Source organism: Dipodomys merriami, unplaced genomic scaffold, assembly GCF_024711535.1.
Source record: "Dipodomys merriami isolate MVZ:Mamm:240054 unplaced genomic scaffold, mDipMer1.0.p SCAF_1, whole genome shotgun sequence".
NCBI lineage: Eukaryota > Metazoa > Chordata > Mammalia > Rodentia > Heteromyidae > Dipodomys > Dipodomys merriami.
This window is the reverse complement of record NW_027202270.1, coordinates 56,812,806-56,826,481: the sequence shown is the minus strand read 5'-3', so window position 1 is coordinate 56,826,481 and position 13,676 is coordinate 56,812,806.

The window sequence follows — 13,676 nt, the reverse complement described above, 5'->3', positions numbered from 1 at the left end:
TCTCAACAGCTAGGCCTTTGGCAATCTGATTTGCTTTGTTCATTATTTGCTGTAAACAATTTTCCAACAACATGTAGGCAACTCTATTTCTGAATATCTCTTGCTAATTCATAACATTAACAAAAATGGAGAAATATTTGCTTCTTGGAAGAAAAAAGACTTGATGAAACTATAATAATAATGAAAATTTTGGAATGATGGTATTGGGTTCATAGGCATAAGAGAAAAATGAAATGCAAAACATATATATATATATATATATGTACTTATATATGGAATGACTGTGTGTGTCAATTCAGCCAGTCAATTCAGTTAGTTATAAGATAAGGCACAGGTATCTAGTGAAGGCTTGGTTCCCCTACATGACAAATCTATTAAGGTTATTGGCTGTAATGCTAAAGACTCAATTGTTCTATCGCCAAATTCATATGGTAAAACACTAATCCCTATTTTCACTGTATTTTTTGAGAAAGTTTTAGGAACTAATTTGGGTTAAATTAGATCATAAAGGTAGAGCTTTAAGAGGAGAATTTAAAATTTTAATTGATTTTTCTCTTCATTCAAGCTAAATAGTTATGTTCCACAATGAATTATGATGTCATCATACTGACAAGGCATGCTAGTATAAACTGTCACAGGGCAATGGTAACTATTCTCTGTATCTAGAGTGAACTTTAGTTGACAGTTAAACATTTATTAATAGACATTAATGATCATATGCTTTGTTTCAGATGTTGTATTTAGTGCTGAGCATAGAGCAATAAAGAAAACATGCATGGTTTCTACCTTTGAGGAGCTTAGTTGTCACACAGCATAGTTAAATCAACATATAATGAGGACATACTAGGTAACAACCAGATACAGCAAACTAGATGTAAACATGAGCTAGCAACTGCCTATGAGGAAATGAATAAAGAATTTTAATGACGTAGCACCACATAGAAGTATGTGTTAGATACAATGGTGAGGTAAAGCTACATTCTTTGAATAAACACACAAGACAAAATTAGGAATTAAGCTAATCACCTTTCCATGCATCATCTTTGGTGAAGGGTTGAAAGGAGTTGCAGGATATCACAATGGATTAAGAGCAATGAGGCTGGAGATGTACCTGGAAGCCAAATCATAAAGACAGGTACTTCAAAACAGGAACTGGAAATAACTAATGATTTGGATACAGAATAGTAAAATCTACAGGAATGTGGAAGATAGGGTAGAGAAACAAGGGACTGGAAACTGGAAGATAATTGGAATAGTGAAGATGAAACAAATAAGAATGCAAACCAAGGCTGTGGCCCTTCCTTGATAGATGTAAGCACTCAGCATCGCCTTTTATTTTATGGAGACTTCAAAATCAGAAAGGATAAGTGGCTCCTTCAATATCATGCAGAACTAAGGGTAGCATTTATACCTATCCTCATGGTCATTCCAGCTCATTTACCAAAACATCAAAATGCCTCATTTTCTGTCTTGATCCTATTTCACATAATGATAAATTTATGTAGTACTCCAAATTTCTATAGAATTTCTCTCTTGGTCATTTTACATACTCCCACTAATATCTGATGATTTGCTGATCACTTAATGAAGTAAAAATAACTTAGGTGGAGAATTAATGGATGCCCACAGAGTGTGGAAAGCTCAATTGTACTTTTCAGCATTGTCAGTCTTCAAAACCCTTCTGCTTTATAAAGCTGCTCTGTACCTGCTCCTGTCTCACCATGTTAGCCCTGTTCCATAACAAGGCAAACAGAAGAATATGTCCTAAGGGCATCAGTAGCATAAAAAGTCTCCATTCTCCTAAATTTCATTTGTTGTGGTTTAGCACACTGATTAAAAAGTATACCTTCCAAACTCTACTGCATTGTTGGTGGGAGTGTAAACTTGTCCAACCACTTTGGAAAGCAGTATGGAGGTTCCTCAAAAGACTCCACATAAAGCTCCCTTGTGACCTCGCAATCCCACTTTTTGGCATTTACCCAAACGATCACAAACAAGGCCATACTAAAGCTACCAACACAACTATGTTTATTGCAGTATTATTTACCATAGCTAAGAAATGAAACCAACCCAGATGCCCCTCAGTAGATGAATGGATCAAGAAAATGTGACATATATTTACAATGGATGTCTATAACTCTATCAAAAAGAATGACATTACCCCATTTGTTAGGAAATGGAAAGACTTGGAAAAAATTACATTAAGTGAAGTAAGCCAGTACCAAAGAAACATAGGTCCCATGGCTTCCCTTATTTGCAATAAATAGTACATGTGTAGGACGAGCAGAAAAGGTCAAAAGCTATGTACATATGAACATATAAGATGATGTTAAGCGAAATGAACCCCAAGATAGGGACACAAATATATTTTTCCTTTCTTGCTGTTGTTTCTTTGTATGTTCCTCCCCCAAGTTATAACCCCTGTTTTCACCGTATTTGATGTAGGTGTCCTGCATCTTGTATATACACTTCTTTAATTTGGGGAGGGGAAGGGAAAAAACAAAATGTTTGAATAGGGATACAGGTTGACCCATTGTAACAATGAGATGTACAAGACACTATGTTGAAAAACAAACTTTACAATTTAGGCGGGGAGGGGGGGAGGTATAGTTGTGGAAGTTGGGAGGGAAGGGATAGTAGGGGAAAAACTAAGTAGGAAGCAACCAATGCTTGATAGGAAATATACTCATTACCTTGCTCATGCAACTGTAACCTCTCTGTTCAGTGTTTTTGCAATAAAAATGCATTACAAAAATATATACCTTCCTTCATGGCAATCCACATCAACTTTAGAAAACCTATTTTGGAAAATATTTAAAGCTATTTTTCAAGGTTCCAATTTGTCCTGCTACATCTGACATTCCCCAAAAATGACTTGCCAATTTAACTTTAGACCCTTTGAATTTTTAGCTTATGTTCACAGAGCCAAATATCACCTCAATTGCCTCCATGTTAATATTGCAAGGAAGGATTAAAAGCATTACTTTTTCTTTAGCAGAGTTGGCAACATGGGAAATGTATAACCTGTAACCTATAGATCTAGCTAAATCCGTCTATTGAGTTTAGATATATTCTTTCAATTTAATTTACAAAGAATAGCTTAGTATTTCTATTCTTTGTATTTTTAAATTCTTTATTTTTATTTTACTTTTTAATAGCTGTACAAAAGAGTCTTAGTTCAATATGTCCATGTATGAGTACAATGTATTTTGAGCAGTATCAATCCTTCCATCATTCTCCCTCATCCATCCCCTTCCCATCCATTTCCTAGTTTCTTAGTTCCATTTTCCCAGTATGTACATTGAATACTATGACTATTCGGTTTTTCTCTCCATTGATTTCCTCCTTCTTCTAGACCTCACTCCGCTGCAATTCCTAATTCCTAAGCACAAATCTGAAATCTGAGAATTAGAGGTTAGAATTCCTCCAAGATCACAGGACTATTGTACTCAAAAGTTAGTCTGAATTTTGTGCAAAAGCTTATGTCATAGTAATGAGTGTCCCCAGCAATAAATTTCATTGTTTTCTGTGACAAGGTTATTCAAAAAGTTTAAGAACTTTTCTGTTAAACATATACAACAATAAACATGTTGTCTTGTTATTTTAAAACCTGTGACTATTAATTTTATTTTTTGGTACTAGGACTTGAATTCAAGACCTCATTCTCTCTCTTGGTTTCCTCAATTATGGCTGATGTTCTTCCACTTGAACCACACTTCTATTCAACCTTTATTTTTCAGTTGTGGGGCTTGAACTTTGGGCCTGAGCACTATCCCTCAGCTCTTCAGCTCAAGGTGAGTGTTCTACCACTTGAGCCACAGCACTACTTTAGGTTTTCTGGTAGTTAATTAGAAATAATAAGAGTCTTACAGACTTTCCTGCCCAGGCTGGCTTTGAACTGTGATCCTCAGATCTCAGCCTCCTAAGTAGCTAGGATTACAGGCATAAGACATCAGTGCCCCAATCATTCTACATTTTTTAATGGTTAATTTGAGATGATGTCTCTTAGACTTTTCTACCTGAGCTGGCTTTCAACCTTGATCCTCATATTTCAGCCTCTTGTGTAGCTATGATCACAGGTACGAACCAGTGGTGCTCCACTAAACTTTATCTTTCTTCAAAAAAACCACTTTAAGCATGCTTCATATTGTTTACTTAATAATCCATGCAATAGATAAAAATTGCTATGTTTAATAGCATTTACAAACAGCTATAACTACAACACACATTCAAACCTTATAAAATCCAGAAAATATTAGTATTTGAACAAATTAACATTCTCATCTCCTATGTGGTTATTGTTAAAGGTATTACACAGAGCGAAATGTTATTACCAATGTTGAACTAATTTTGCTTCCAAAATTTGCTTATTCTTAGAGTATCATTCAGAGAGTTTATATAAAGCATATTATGTTTATGAACAGAGACATTTATTTTCTTAGCAAGAATAATACAGCTGTAGCTCAGACAGAACCACAAACACACATTCATAACTTGGCTACCCTATAACTGAGAAAAGCTGACTTGTTTAACTCTTGACCACTTCTCTTCCTTTTAATCATATCTGCTTTAGTTAGCATTGTTTGTGTTTTCATTAGAAATTGTACTAGTAATATTTTATGTTGATTTGTTTAACTTATAAGTTACAGAAGAATCATGATAGTTTCACCTTTTTTTCTGATTTCAGGACTAATATTCATCAGACTTCAGTAAAAAAAAAATAAAAATACTATTTCCCCCCAAGAAAGCCTGGCAACACTAGAACAGTGATTTCTGGGCAGCTTGCAGTGTAGCAAATAGCAGTCAGCACAACAGATAATTCTAGATATGAATGTGGAAAGAGAACTCATCCACAGTGTCTGTAGGCTTAGATGTCGATGATTTTCACTCACCTAACAAACTCTTAAACTCGGGTAAATTTTTTTATTTCCAGAGTAACTTAACCAAATGACTTGAGAAGCAAATGCTTTTTTAAAAGAATTCATGCATTGCTGATTATTATTATTATTATTATTATTATTATTATTATTATTATTTGGAATCAAGGAACAAACAAGTATTGATGATAGTTGTTTGCTCTGAGGTTTGGAAAGATAAGATGAATTTAGCAAATTGCCACTAAACCAATCTCATTACACCAAATGCTAATTGTATGTCTCAGCTTCTCAGAGAAATTCCATAACCTTCTGTACATCAGGTAAAGCATACAGATGAGAATAGTTATCAAAGGCCTCTCTTTATTCTAAAGAAAAAAGTTTAACCTTTGTTAATTGAGAAAACCAGCATCAACTCAGTATTACATTTTGGTTGTAATATAAATAATTCTTGTGTTGTACTTGTGGATCTTGTTAGGGTGCTGTTGGCAAGAAACAGAAACTGAATGAAGACTCAGGCAAACCTCTAACACTGTGAGATGACACCTGGCTTATGGAGAGAATGGGGACATCTTTCCCAGGATCTTTGCTCTCTGATTAATGAGGAGGCATTCATTACAGCTCAGGAACAGACATCACCTCCACATACCATGAACTTAATTTATTAGTCTGAGGGGCAGAGTTTAAGGAACATCAGAGAACTAAGGGAAAGAAGAAAAAGGGAGGACAAGACAAATTTCAGATGGAGCATTACAAAGATGAGGACTTGCAAATCTAAGCAGTTTAACAATGTAATAATGACTTCCAGAAATTAATACACCTTCTACATGAGCACAAACCCCTTTAAATGATTAAAGGACCATATATTAATTATTCAGCTGGGTTTGTTATTTTAAATGTACCCGTGCTTTTGCCATTTGTCTATATAAAAATTCAATTACACCAAGTTGTTGACAAATCAAGAGTATAGGGTCACTGCATAAAAATTGAAAAAAAAAAAACCGAAACCCTGTAAAGTGCTTATTACTTCTTATCTAGATATCTGATTGCTCAGTAGCTGAGTCAATGTGAACCTATTTGTTAAAAGTTTCTTTCAGGCCTGACTATGCTTTGGGGCTAGATAGTAACAAATGCTCTCTGGACTCCACATACTCAATATAGGGCTTGCAATATTGCCTCTCTGCATTCAGTAATTCCCTGAAAGGTCTAGGACCTTTCCTTAGCTCCATCTGAAAGTGTATATATCAGACAATTAAATGTGCTATTATTCTCTTACTTTGAAAGAAACAAATGCATTTCTTCTGAGGCTTGACATGAATGTTATCATGTCAGACCCAGAGTTTCTATCACTGAATAGTTAATGACAACGGTGCCATTTTAAAAATCATAATTGTACCAGAAGCTGACTACATTACATGGTCACCAGACTTACTTTCTTCTCAGCCTAGGTAAACTCTTATTCTCCTTTCCTTGCATCTGGGAGTGGCCACTAAGCCAATACCTTGAGTGGAAATAACCGACCCACAAAATCTCCTACATAAAGGCCCCCTCATGCCCAGTTTCTTCTGCCAACTTAAGTAGAAAAAGCTACAGGTGAAAGGAATGTGGTTCCTTGAATTGCCACTAATGGAAATTGATCTACCCAAATACCACAATGTCCATCAATAATGCCTATATGGGTTTTTATTTTTTAAATTTTTTATTGTTGTTGATGTTGTTATGCTCATACTGGAGTTTGAATTCAGGGCTGCACACTTTTGCTCCACTTTTTTGCTCACAGTTGGCACTCCAGCATAGAGTGTTAGAATGCATTTTGATAGAATGTCTCCAGTTCTGGCACTGTGCTGGTGAAATGAAGATGGGAATCTTTCAGATTTGTTTGCCCAGACTGGCTTTGAACCTTAGTCCTCAGACTCCAGACTCCTAAATAGCTAACATTATAGTTATGAGCCACCAGCAACCAGCCAAATGAAAATTCTGAGGGTCAAAAATATGATTTGGTAGCACTATACATCGTTGCTATTAAAGCAGCTAATGACACTATGGCCTTCATTGTTGTCCTGAAGAACCAGGTTTTGTCAAATTGTTCAGAGTCCTCATGATATCTGAAATTTCAGTATATATTTCCACTAAAGACAAATATATCACTCATGTACTATCAAATAACCACTTCTCACAATTAACTTTAAAAGTGATAATTCACTATTTGGTACCATTCGATTTCCAGGATTCTCCCTGCTTTATTTTCCTAATTGGAAATCTCAGAAGGTTTAGGGTTTTTTTTTATTTATTAACTTTTGACAGTGTGTTATTAAAAAAAAAAGACCTCAATACACAGGGTAAAACTGATTGAAACCATGATTATTGGACTGGGAATGGGTTTAGTGGTAGAGTGCTTGTCGAACATGTTTAAAGTCCTAGGTTTGATTCCTCAGTACAACATAAATAGAAAAAGCCAGAAATGATGCTGTGGCTCAAGTGGTAGAGTGCTAGCCTTGAGCAAAAAAGAAGCTCTGGGACAGTGCCCAGGCCCTGAATTCCAGCCCCAGGACTAGCAAAAAGAAAAAAAAATCTGAAACTATGATTATTATTTGCTCTCTTGAGCTTCATTATTTTACTCCAAATTGAGCTTTAATACTTCTATAAAAATGAAAAGAGGGTAGCAACATGGGAAATTCATTTAGTCCCAAATAAGCATAATATAAATGTCTTTTCTCCAAAAAAAATAAAACAAGCAAAAATTAAAGCAAATACATTACAAGTCCTAGGGAGATTTAAAATCACTCTCCAGTGACTTTAAAATTAAGCTAATACTTGGGTAAAGAACAGATTGTTTTGTCAAGACAGCTCACACTCTACTAGCAAAAGGCACAGTTTCAAAGTGACCATCCAAAGTAGGAATGTCATTGAGCCAACAATATTGTTTGGTCCTCTCTATTTCTATGTTCATTGTTTGGTTTAGAAAGTTAGAGAAATACTATGAAAACTGCTTTTCTCTTCCCAGAAGAATATCTGGAAGTCACATACGTTATAATACATTTGCATCCCTAAACAAATAGAACTCAGACAAACAATTTAAAAATGATTATTTATGCCCTAGGATGCCATGTTACCCTTGAGGGCCACCGGAAGGTCAACCATTGCCTCTAACCCTGCTGTGTGCACCCTGACCTAGAAGTAGCATTGATAATGACCTCGCAGCTGCAGGACTTGAAGACTTAATCATTTGACATACAAGCAGCCCCAGGGCATTTGGAGCTGGCATTTCCCTTTGTGAGATGTACACAAACAATATGCATTTTAAACAATTCAAAGCACTAGTGCCTAAAATAGATCTGGCACAGCACTCATCCCCAGGAGCAGCTTCTCACCATCTCAGCTCTCTCACTTGGAGGCACAAGCAGGGAATGTGGAGCTGGCTCAGGCAGCTGGAACGAGACGCTGCACCTATCACTGGCATTTCCCCACATTTCCAGGCATGCTTGTCATCTGGATCATTGCAAACTTAATTACAGGACTACTTAAGACTAGTCCCCTTGGTGGGGAAATTTTAGGCATTGTTCAGTGAAAGAAACCTTTGCTGAGAAAACTTTATTTTTCCTTGTTCTTTCTCTATGTGAAATCTGAATCAAAGGAAATTGCACAAAACACTTTTATTATTATTTTTATCATTTCTTTTGTGATTCTTTTGGGGATCGAACTCAGGGCTGCATGCATGCTAGGCAAGAGTTCTCTATATTTTGAACTATAGCCTCAGGTCCTGAAAAAAAACTAGGATCGATGCATTTCTTTAAGTTCTACCATTACATATGTGTGTGTGTGTGTGTGTGTCTACACACACACATATATATATATATATGTATTATATATATATGTATAACTCAAAGGAAGTATGGAAAATTAATAGCATTATTTTAACTATCATTTAGACTTGCTCAAAGTCTTGAGAGAAAATTTAATCCTTATCTAATGAGACTTGGGGGAAAAAACTATGGCTCTAGATCTAAAAGCTATTTTTAATGCTAATAGGGAAAACTTAGGGTGACAGAAATCCATTTTGTTTAAAGGAAAGACTCAAACTAATAAAAGAGTACCAGAATGTCACTTGAAAAATCTAAATTTTTTAAAAAGAGGAATCACTTTTCTTTTGTATGAAAGAAAAGTAATCTGGTCGGAGGATTCATTTTGCAACAAGATTATTGCAGTGAGGTTCCTACTACCTCTTGTACAAAATAGATGGAAATCTCACCTCTTCATGTAATTTCCTCGGTTGAGTTACATGTAGCCTGTGATACCATTCTACCAGTCATAAAACAAAGAGCAATCTACTGCTACACAGCAGGCAGAAATCAGAACTCAGGCCTCTCTACTGAGTTCAAACACAAGTCTACAAATCAGCACCAGTTATAAGGCAATTTGGCAGGAAATCACTACCATTAATCATGGATTTAGCCAAGTATTCATTCAACAAACCTTTACAGAGCTAGCACTATGCTTGATAGAAAGATGGCATTGTAGAAAAAGAGCTAGCCCAATGTACATATGGATTTTCAGAGAAGGTACAGCTTCACGTGCCTTCACCCTGGGGTTATCAGTCACAGATACTTAACTTTCTATTTTGCCATGCAATATTTTTCATAACTTATTTTATCCATTGAAGGGTTTAATCTTACTAAAAAGAAAGGGAGACAAATCAAACAAAATAAACAAAAAAAAGCTTAGGACCATGAAACGTGATGTCTCTCTTCTACATTTTCCATTACCTGACACCAAGAAAATGAAACATTACTCTTACCACATGTTGTGTTTTAATAAACTGTACATTAGTTTCATTCAACTGCTCCAGCCCCTGGCTATCCACTTTTCTGTATATTGCTTTTAAATACACATTGCTTGCAATAACACCGTAGCTGAAACTGTGCCTCAAGTTAAGAAATGGTTAGGATTGCTTTACATTTGCAGTCCCATTGAAAACATTTATTCAATCAAAGGAAAAAATAAATGTGGTCCCTCAGCTTTGTCAAGTATAAACTGTTATTGATCCCTTAAATGAAATTTGTTCATGCTGATCGATCAAACACATTATCTTTTTTTCCAGTCTATTACCAGCAATTGGAAACTCTCAAGCGTCAATAGTTGTTGGACCACATACAGCTGTAAATTTAGACAATAGCTTTCAAACCTAAATTATTTCTCCCAATCCATCTCTCCCAAAAGTGATGTCGACACTGAGATGATTTCTCTTGATGGTTGAAAAAATAATTGAATAACCTGTGAGCTGTCATTGAAGACTCTACTACAGAGGTGCATAATCATAGGGAAAGCCAAAGCTATAACACATGGTTTGAGTGACAGCGGACCAATAAGCTTCTTCCTCTCCTCCTGGATTCCTTACAGTAGGGCCACTTCAATTCCTTCATACATTATCAATACATAAAATCATTTGTTATTGTGTTTTTCTCCTTACGGATTCTGTTAGCACTGGGTAGCATCTGACTTTTTTTTACCTCATGCAAGTTGAAGTCACCTTACATAACCAACTAATGTACTGGGATCACAATGTTTCCCAAATATTTGAAATAAAAGATGGACTTCGGGGAAGCTTATAATTCCATGAGCTTTAAAAAGCACAATCTGGATGAAAAATACAACTGTATTTATTCATCTAATAAGCTGGCTACCATTCACTCATCCATTTCAGTCTCACATTTTGCTTTATTTCTACTTGAACAATACCAGACAGGCACTTATCATATAATAAAATAAATTATACAGAAAGTCAAATCATATTTTCTTCTATACACATGAAAGCAGGATGTATGTCCAATATAAGCACTTGGTTACGTTCTATAGTCAGAGTCGCATAAATCTGAAAATTCCTAGACTGCATCTAAATAGTAAACAACTTCTGTGATTATGATCATAGAAATCTGACAAATTCCAGAAAAAAGTCTAAACCTTCTAAATAAAAATGTAAAACCAGAGGGACAGAGAACATTTGTTTGAAATATGACAATAATTTCACTCCCACATTTCTTATGTTGCCTCAGTAATGAAACATTTATATTTATGATAAGAAATCATTGCTAATGAAAATGCTATCAGTAAGTGGATACAAGTATTGAGTTGATTCAAGTATTGTGATATTATTTTTTTCTGGTGCTTGATTTTGCTATTTATCAAAGCAAATCTTCTGTCTCTGACTATAAAATTAGTTTCTCACTTAGTTTCAATTAAGTCAACTCTGTAGAACTCAAGTTATATCTTCAAAAAGAACTTAATTTAGGGTTGACTGTATTTCTTAAAAAGTAACTTTCCCCTATTACTAACCATCACTAGGGACCAACTTTCTACTGTTGTCAATATCATATATGTTTGTCTTCTGTCTTGCTGATAGGTAATAATTTTCCAAGCAAGCTTTGGGAGCAGTGAGTCTTTATTAAAACTAATAAGAAAGGGAATCACAGTTTAAAAAAAATTACTCTGAAAATTATTGCTGACAAGTCTGTCTTGAATTCCTAAGCAGAAAAGGAACAGTGAGAAGTTACAATGCTTTGTCACGACAGCAATAGTGGCTTCCTGCCTTTCATGTCTCTGGGATGTAGTAGTAACACTTTTATACTATTGTCTAAAGTTTTATGTCTCTTGCTTCAAGTAGGAGAAAATATGAAATACATGAGTGTATTAAAGCAAATTTCAGAGATATTTGATTATTATAAATTTTAATGATACAGGTAGAAAGCTAATGAGTAACTAATAATTGACAACAGGGTTAAAACTGGAAAGAGAGTCTATAAAGAATGTGTTGTTGAATGGTAAGAACCAGAAAAGGGAATATTTGAACTATGTTGGAAGGTCACTGTAAGTCTGGAAGTAACAAGTACTTAAAGCCATATTCTTCTTTCATTAGCTTAATTCACTTTTGTCTTCTTGTTTGTTTCCATTTTAGACAATCTCAACTGAAACACACAATAAAATTGTTGGAGAGTAGTCTTCAAGATATAAATCAATGTTTCTGTGCTTTCTTCCTCTCTGTAAGATGCCAGCTATAGTTCTTTATACTCTATAGTGCATTAATTTAAAAAATATAAGAAAGAAGAAGGAAGGAAGGAAGGAAGGAAGGAAAGAAAGAAAGAAAGAAAGAAAGAAAGAAAGAAAGAAAGAAAGAAAGAAAGAAAGAAAGAAAGAAAGGGAGCGAGGGAGGGAGGGAGGGAAAAGGAAAAGAAAGAAAAATCTCTTACTATCTCTATGAGATCATCTACCAGTTGAGAAATATTTTTGGAATTAATTTCCATAACATAATGATTGAGGGGCTGGGGGTTTAGCCCAGCGGAAGGGCGCCCGCCTGGCGCATGCAAGGCCCTGGGATCAGTCCTCAGCCCTGGAAAAAAATTTAAAAAAGCTACAAAAGACCATAATGATTGATACAAAACTTGATGATTTTCTGGCTAATTAGTACAGAAAGAACCAATGCAAAATGTAAGTTAATTTTAGAAATGACACTATCCATTGTATGGTAGAATAGAGTCATTTCAGATTAATATTAGCAATTTGTACTCAGGACTTTTAAAATTTTAGAAAAATATACATTTCAGAAAGTCAGACATAATTTTCATTTTCTTCTCATAAGAGAACCAACACAAAAGAAAGCCCAAGTTAGTTGGAGCTAATTTTCTTCCTCAATAACTGAATATGAAATATAAAAATCTTAATTTTTCAGTATATTCACTTTTATACTCCTTATATACATAATTTGATTTTATAGATGGGAATCCTTAACAACAACAGCTATGGGCCAATATTTTGAGCACACTTGTAGTCCATTCTATTATAGGGAAATGTTGGCTATTCATTATTCACCAAAAATATTTAGCTTGATAGATAATAAACCATTTAAATTTAAAATACAACTCTGCAGAGCTTGATTAATAATAATTTATTATATAATTGCATGTAAGGAACTGTCATTTAGCCCTGAATTTTTTAAATCTCTAAATGGTGTTGGCAGAGGTGCAGAAGAATATGAATAGCAGTGACCTGTCTAAACCACACAGCTTGTGTGATAGCTCTGAGAGCAGCATTGGATTCCTGTTGATGTAAAATGTCTCTCATTTTTGTTCGAAGTAGCCCTGTTTCTTTTTAAGTTAACTTTTAAAATTCTATAAATACATAGTGGAATTAAATTCATTTCTAATTCTTTTGTTTCTACTTTGATTTTATATCATTTTTGAAAAATAATTATCAACATTGGTAATCACTAGTAACTACAGACGCATCACTCTATGTATTGGATGTACATTTCCTCTTTCCTTCCTCTTGATAATTCTATGTGATGCTGGACCCTCACCTGAGTCATTCATCTCATTAGTAGTAAAATCAAGGAGTCTAGCTTCAGAAGCATTTCTTCACAATTCTTCTCTTAAATAAGATAGCAAGAAATAGTAACAAACAATCTTAGATGTCCAGATCTCTCCTTAAATTGAAATGCTAAAATTAGAAAACTATCATTATTAAGTGAAAAGAGATCATAATAAATGCAAACTAAAGCTTTTATTGGGTCTGCATATCTGTTCAATAATATGGTAGATTTACACCTCATTCATATTTTCTTCTGATGGTAAATTCAATCATAAGAAGTCCCTGATTGGTACATCCTTTGCTCAAGGAGACAATATGTGGGACCTGATATCCACCTGTGCTCAGAGATTGCTACATTATTTGATTAGTTGAGTCATACATCTAAAAATGAGCTTGGTATCATCCTCATTAAATTCTAATTTTGTGTCTAAAGGTCAGGGCTTA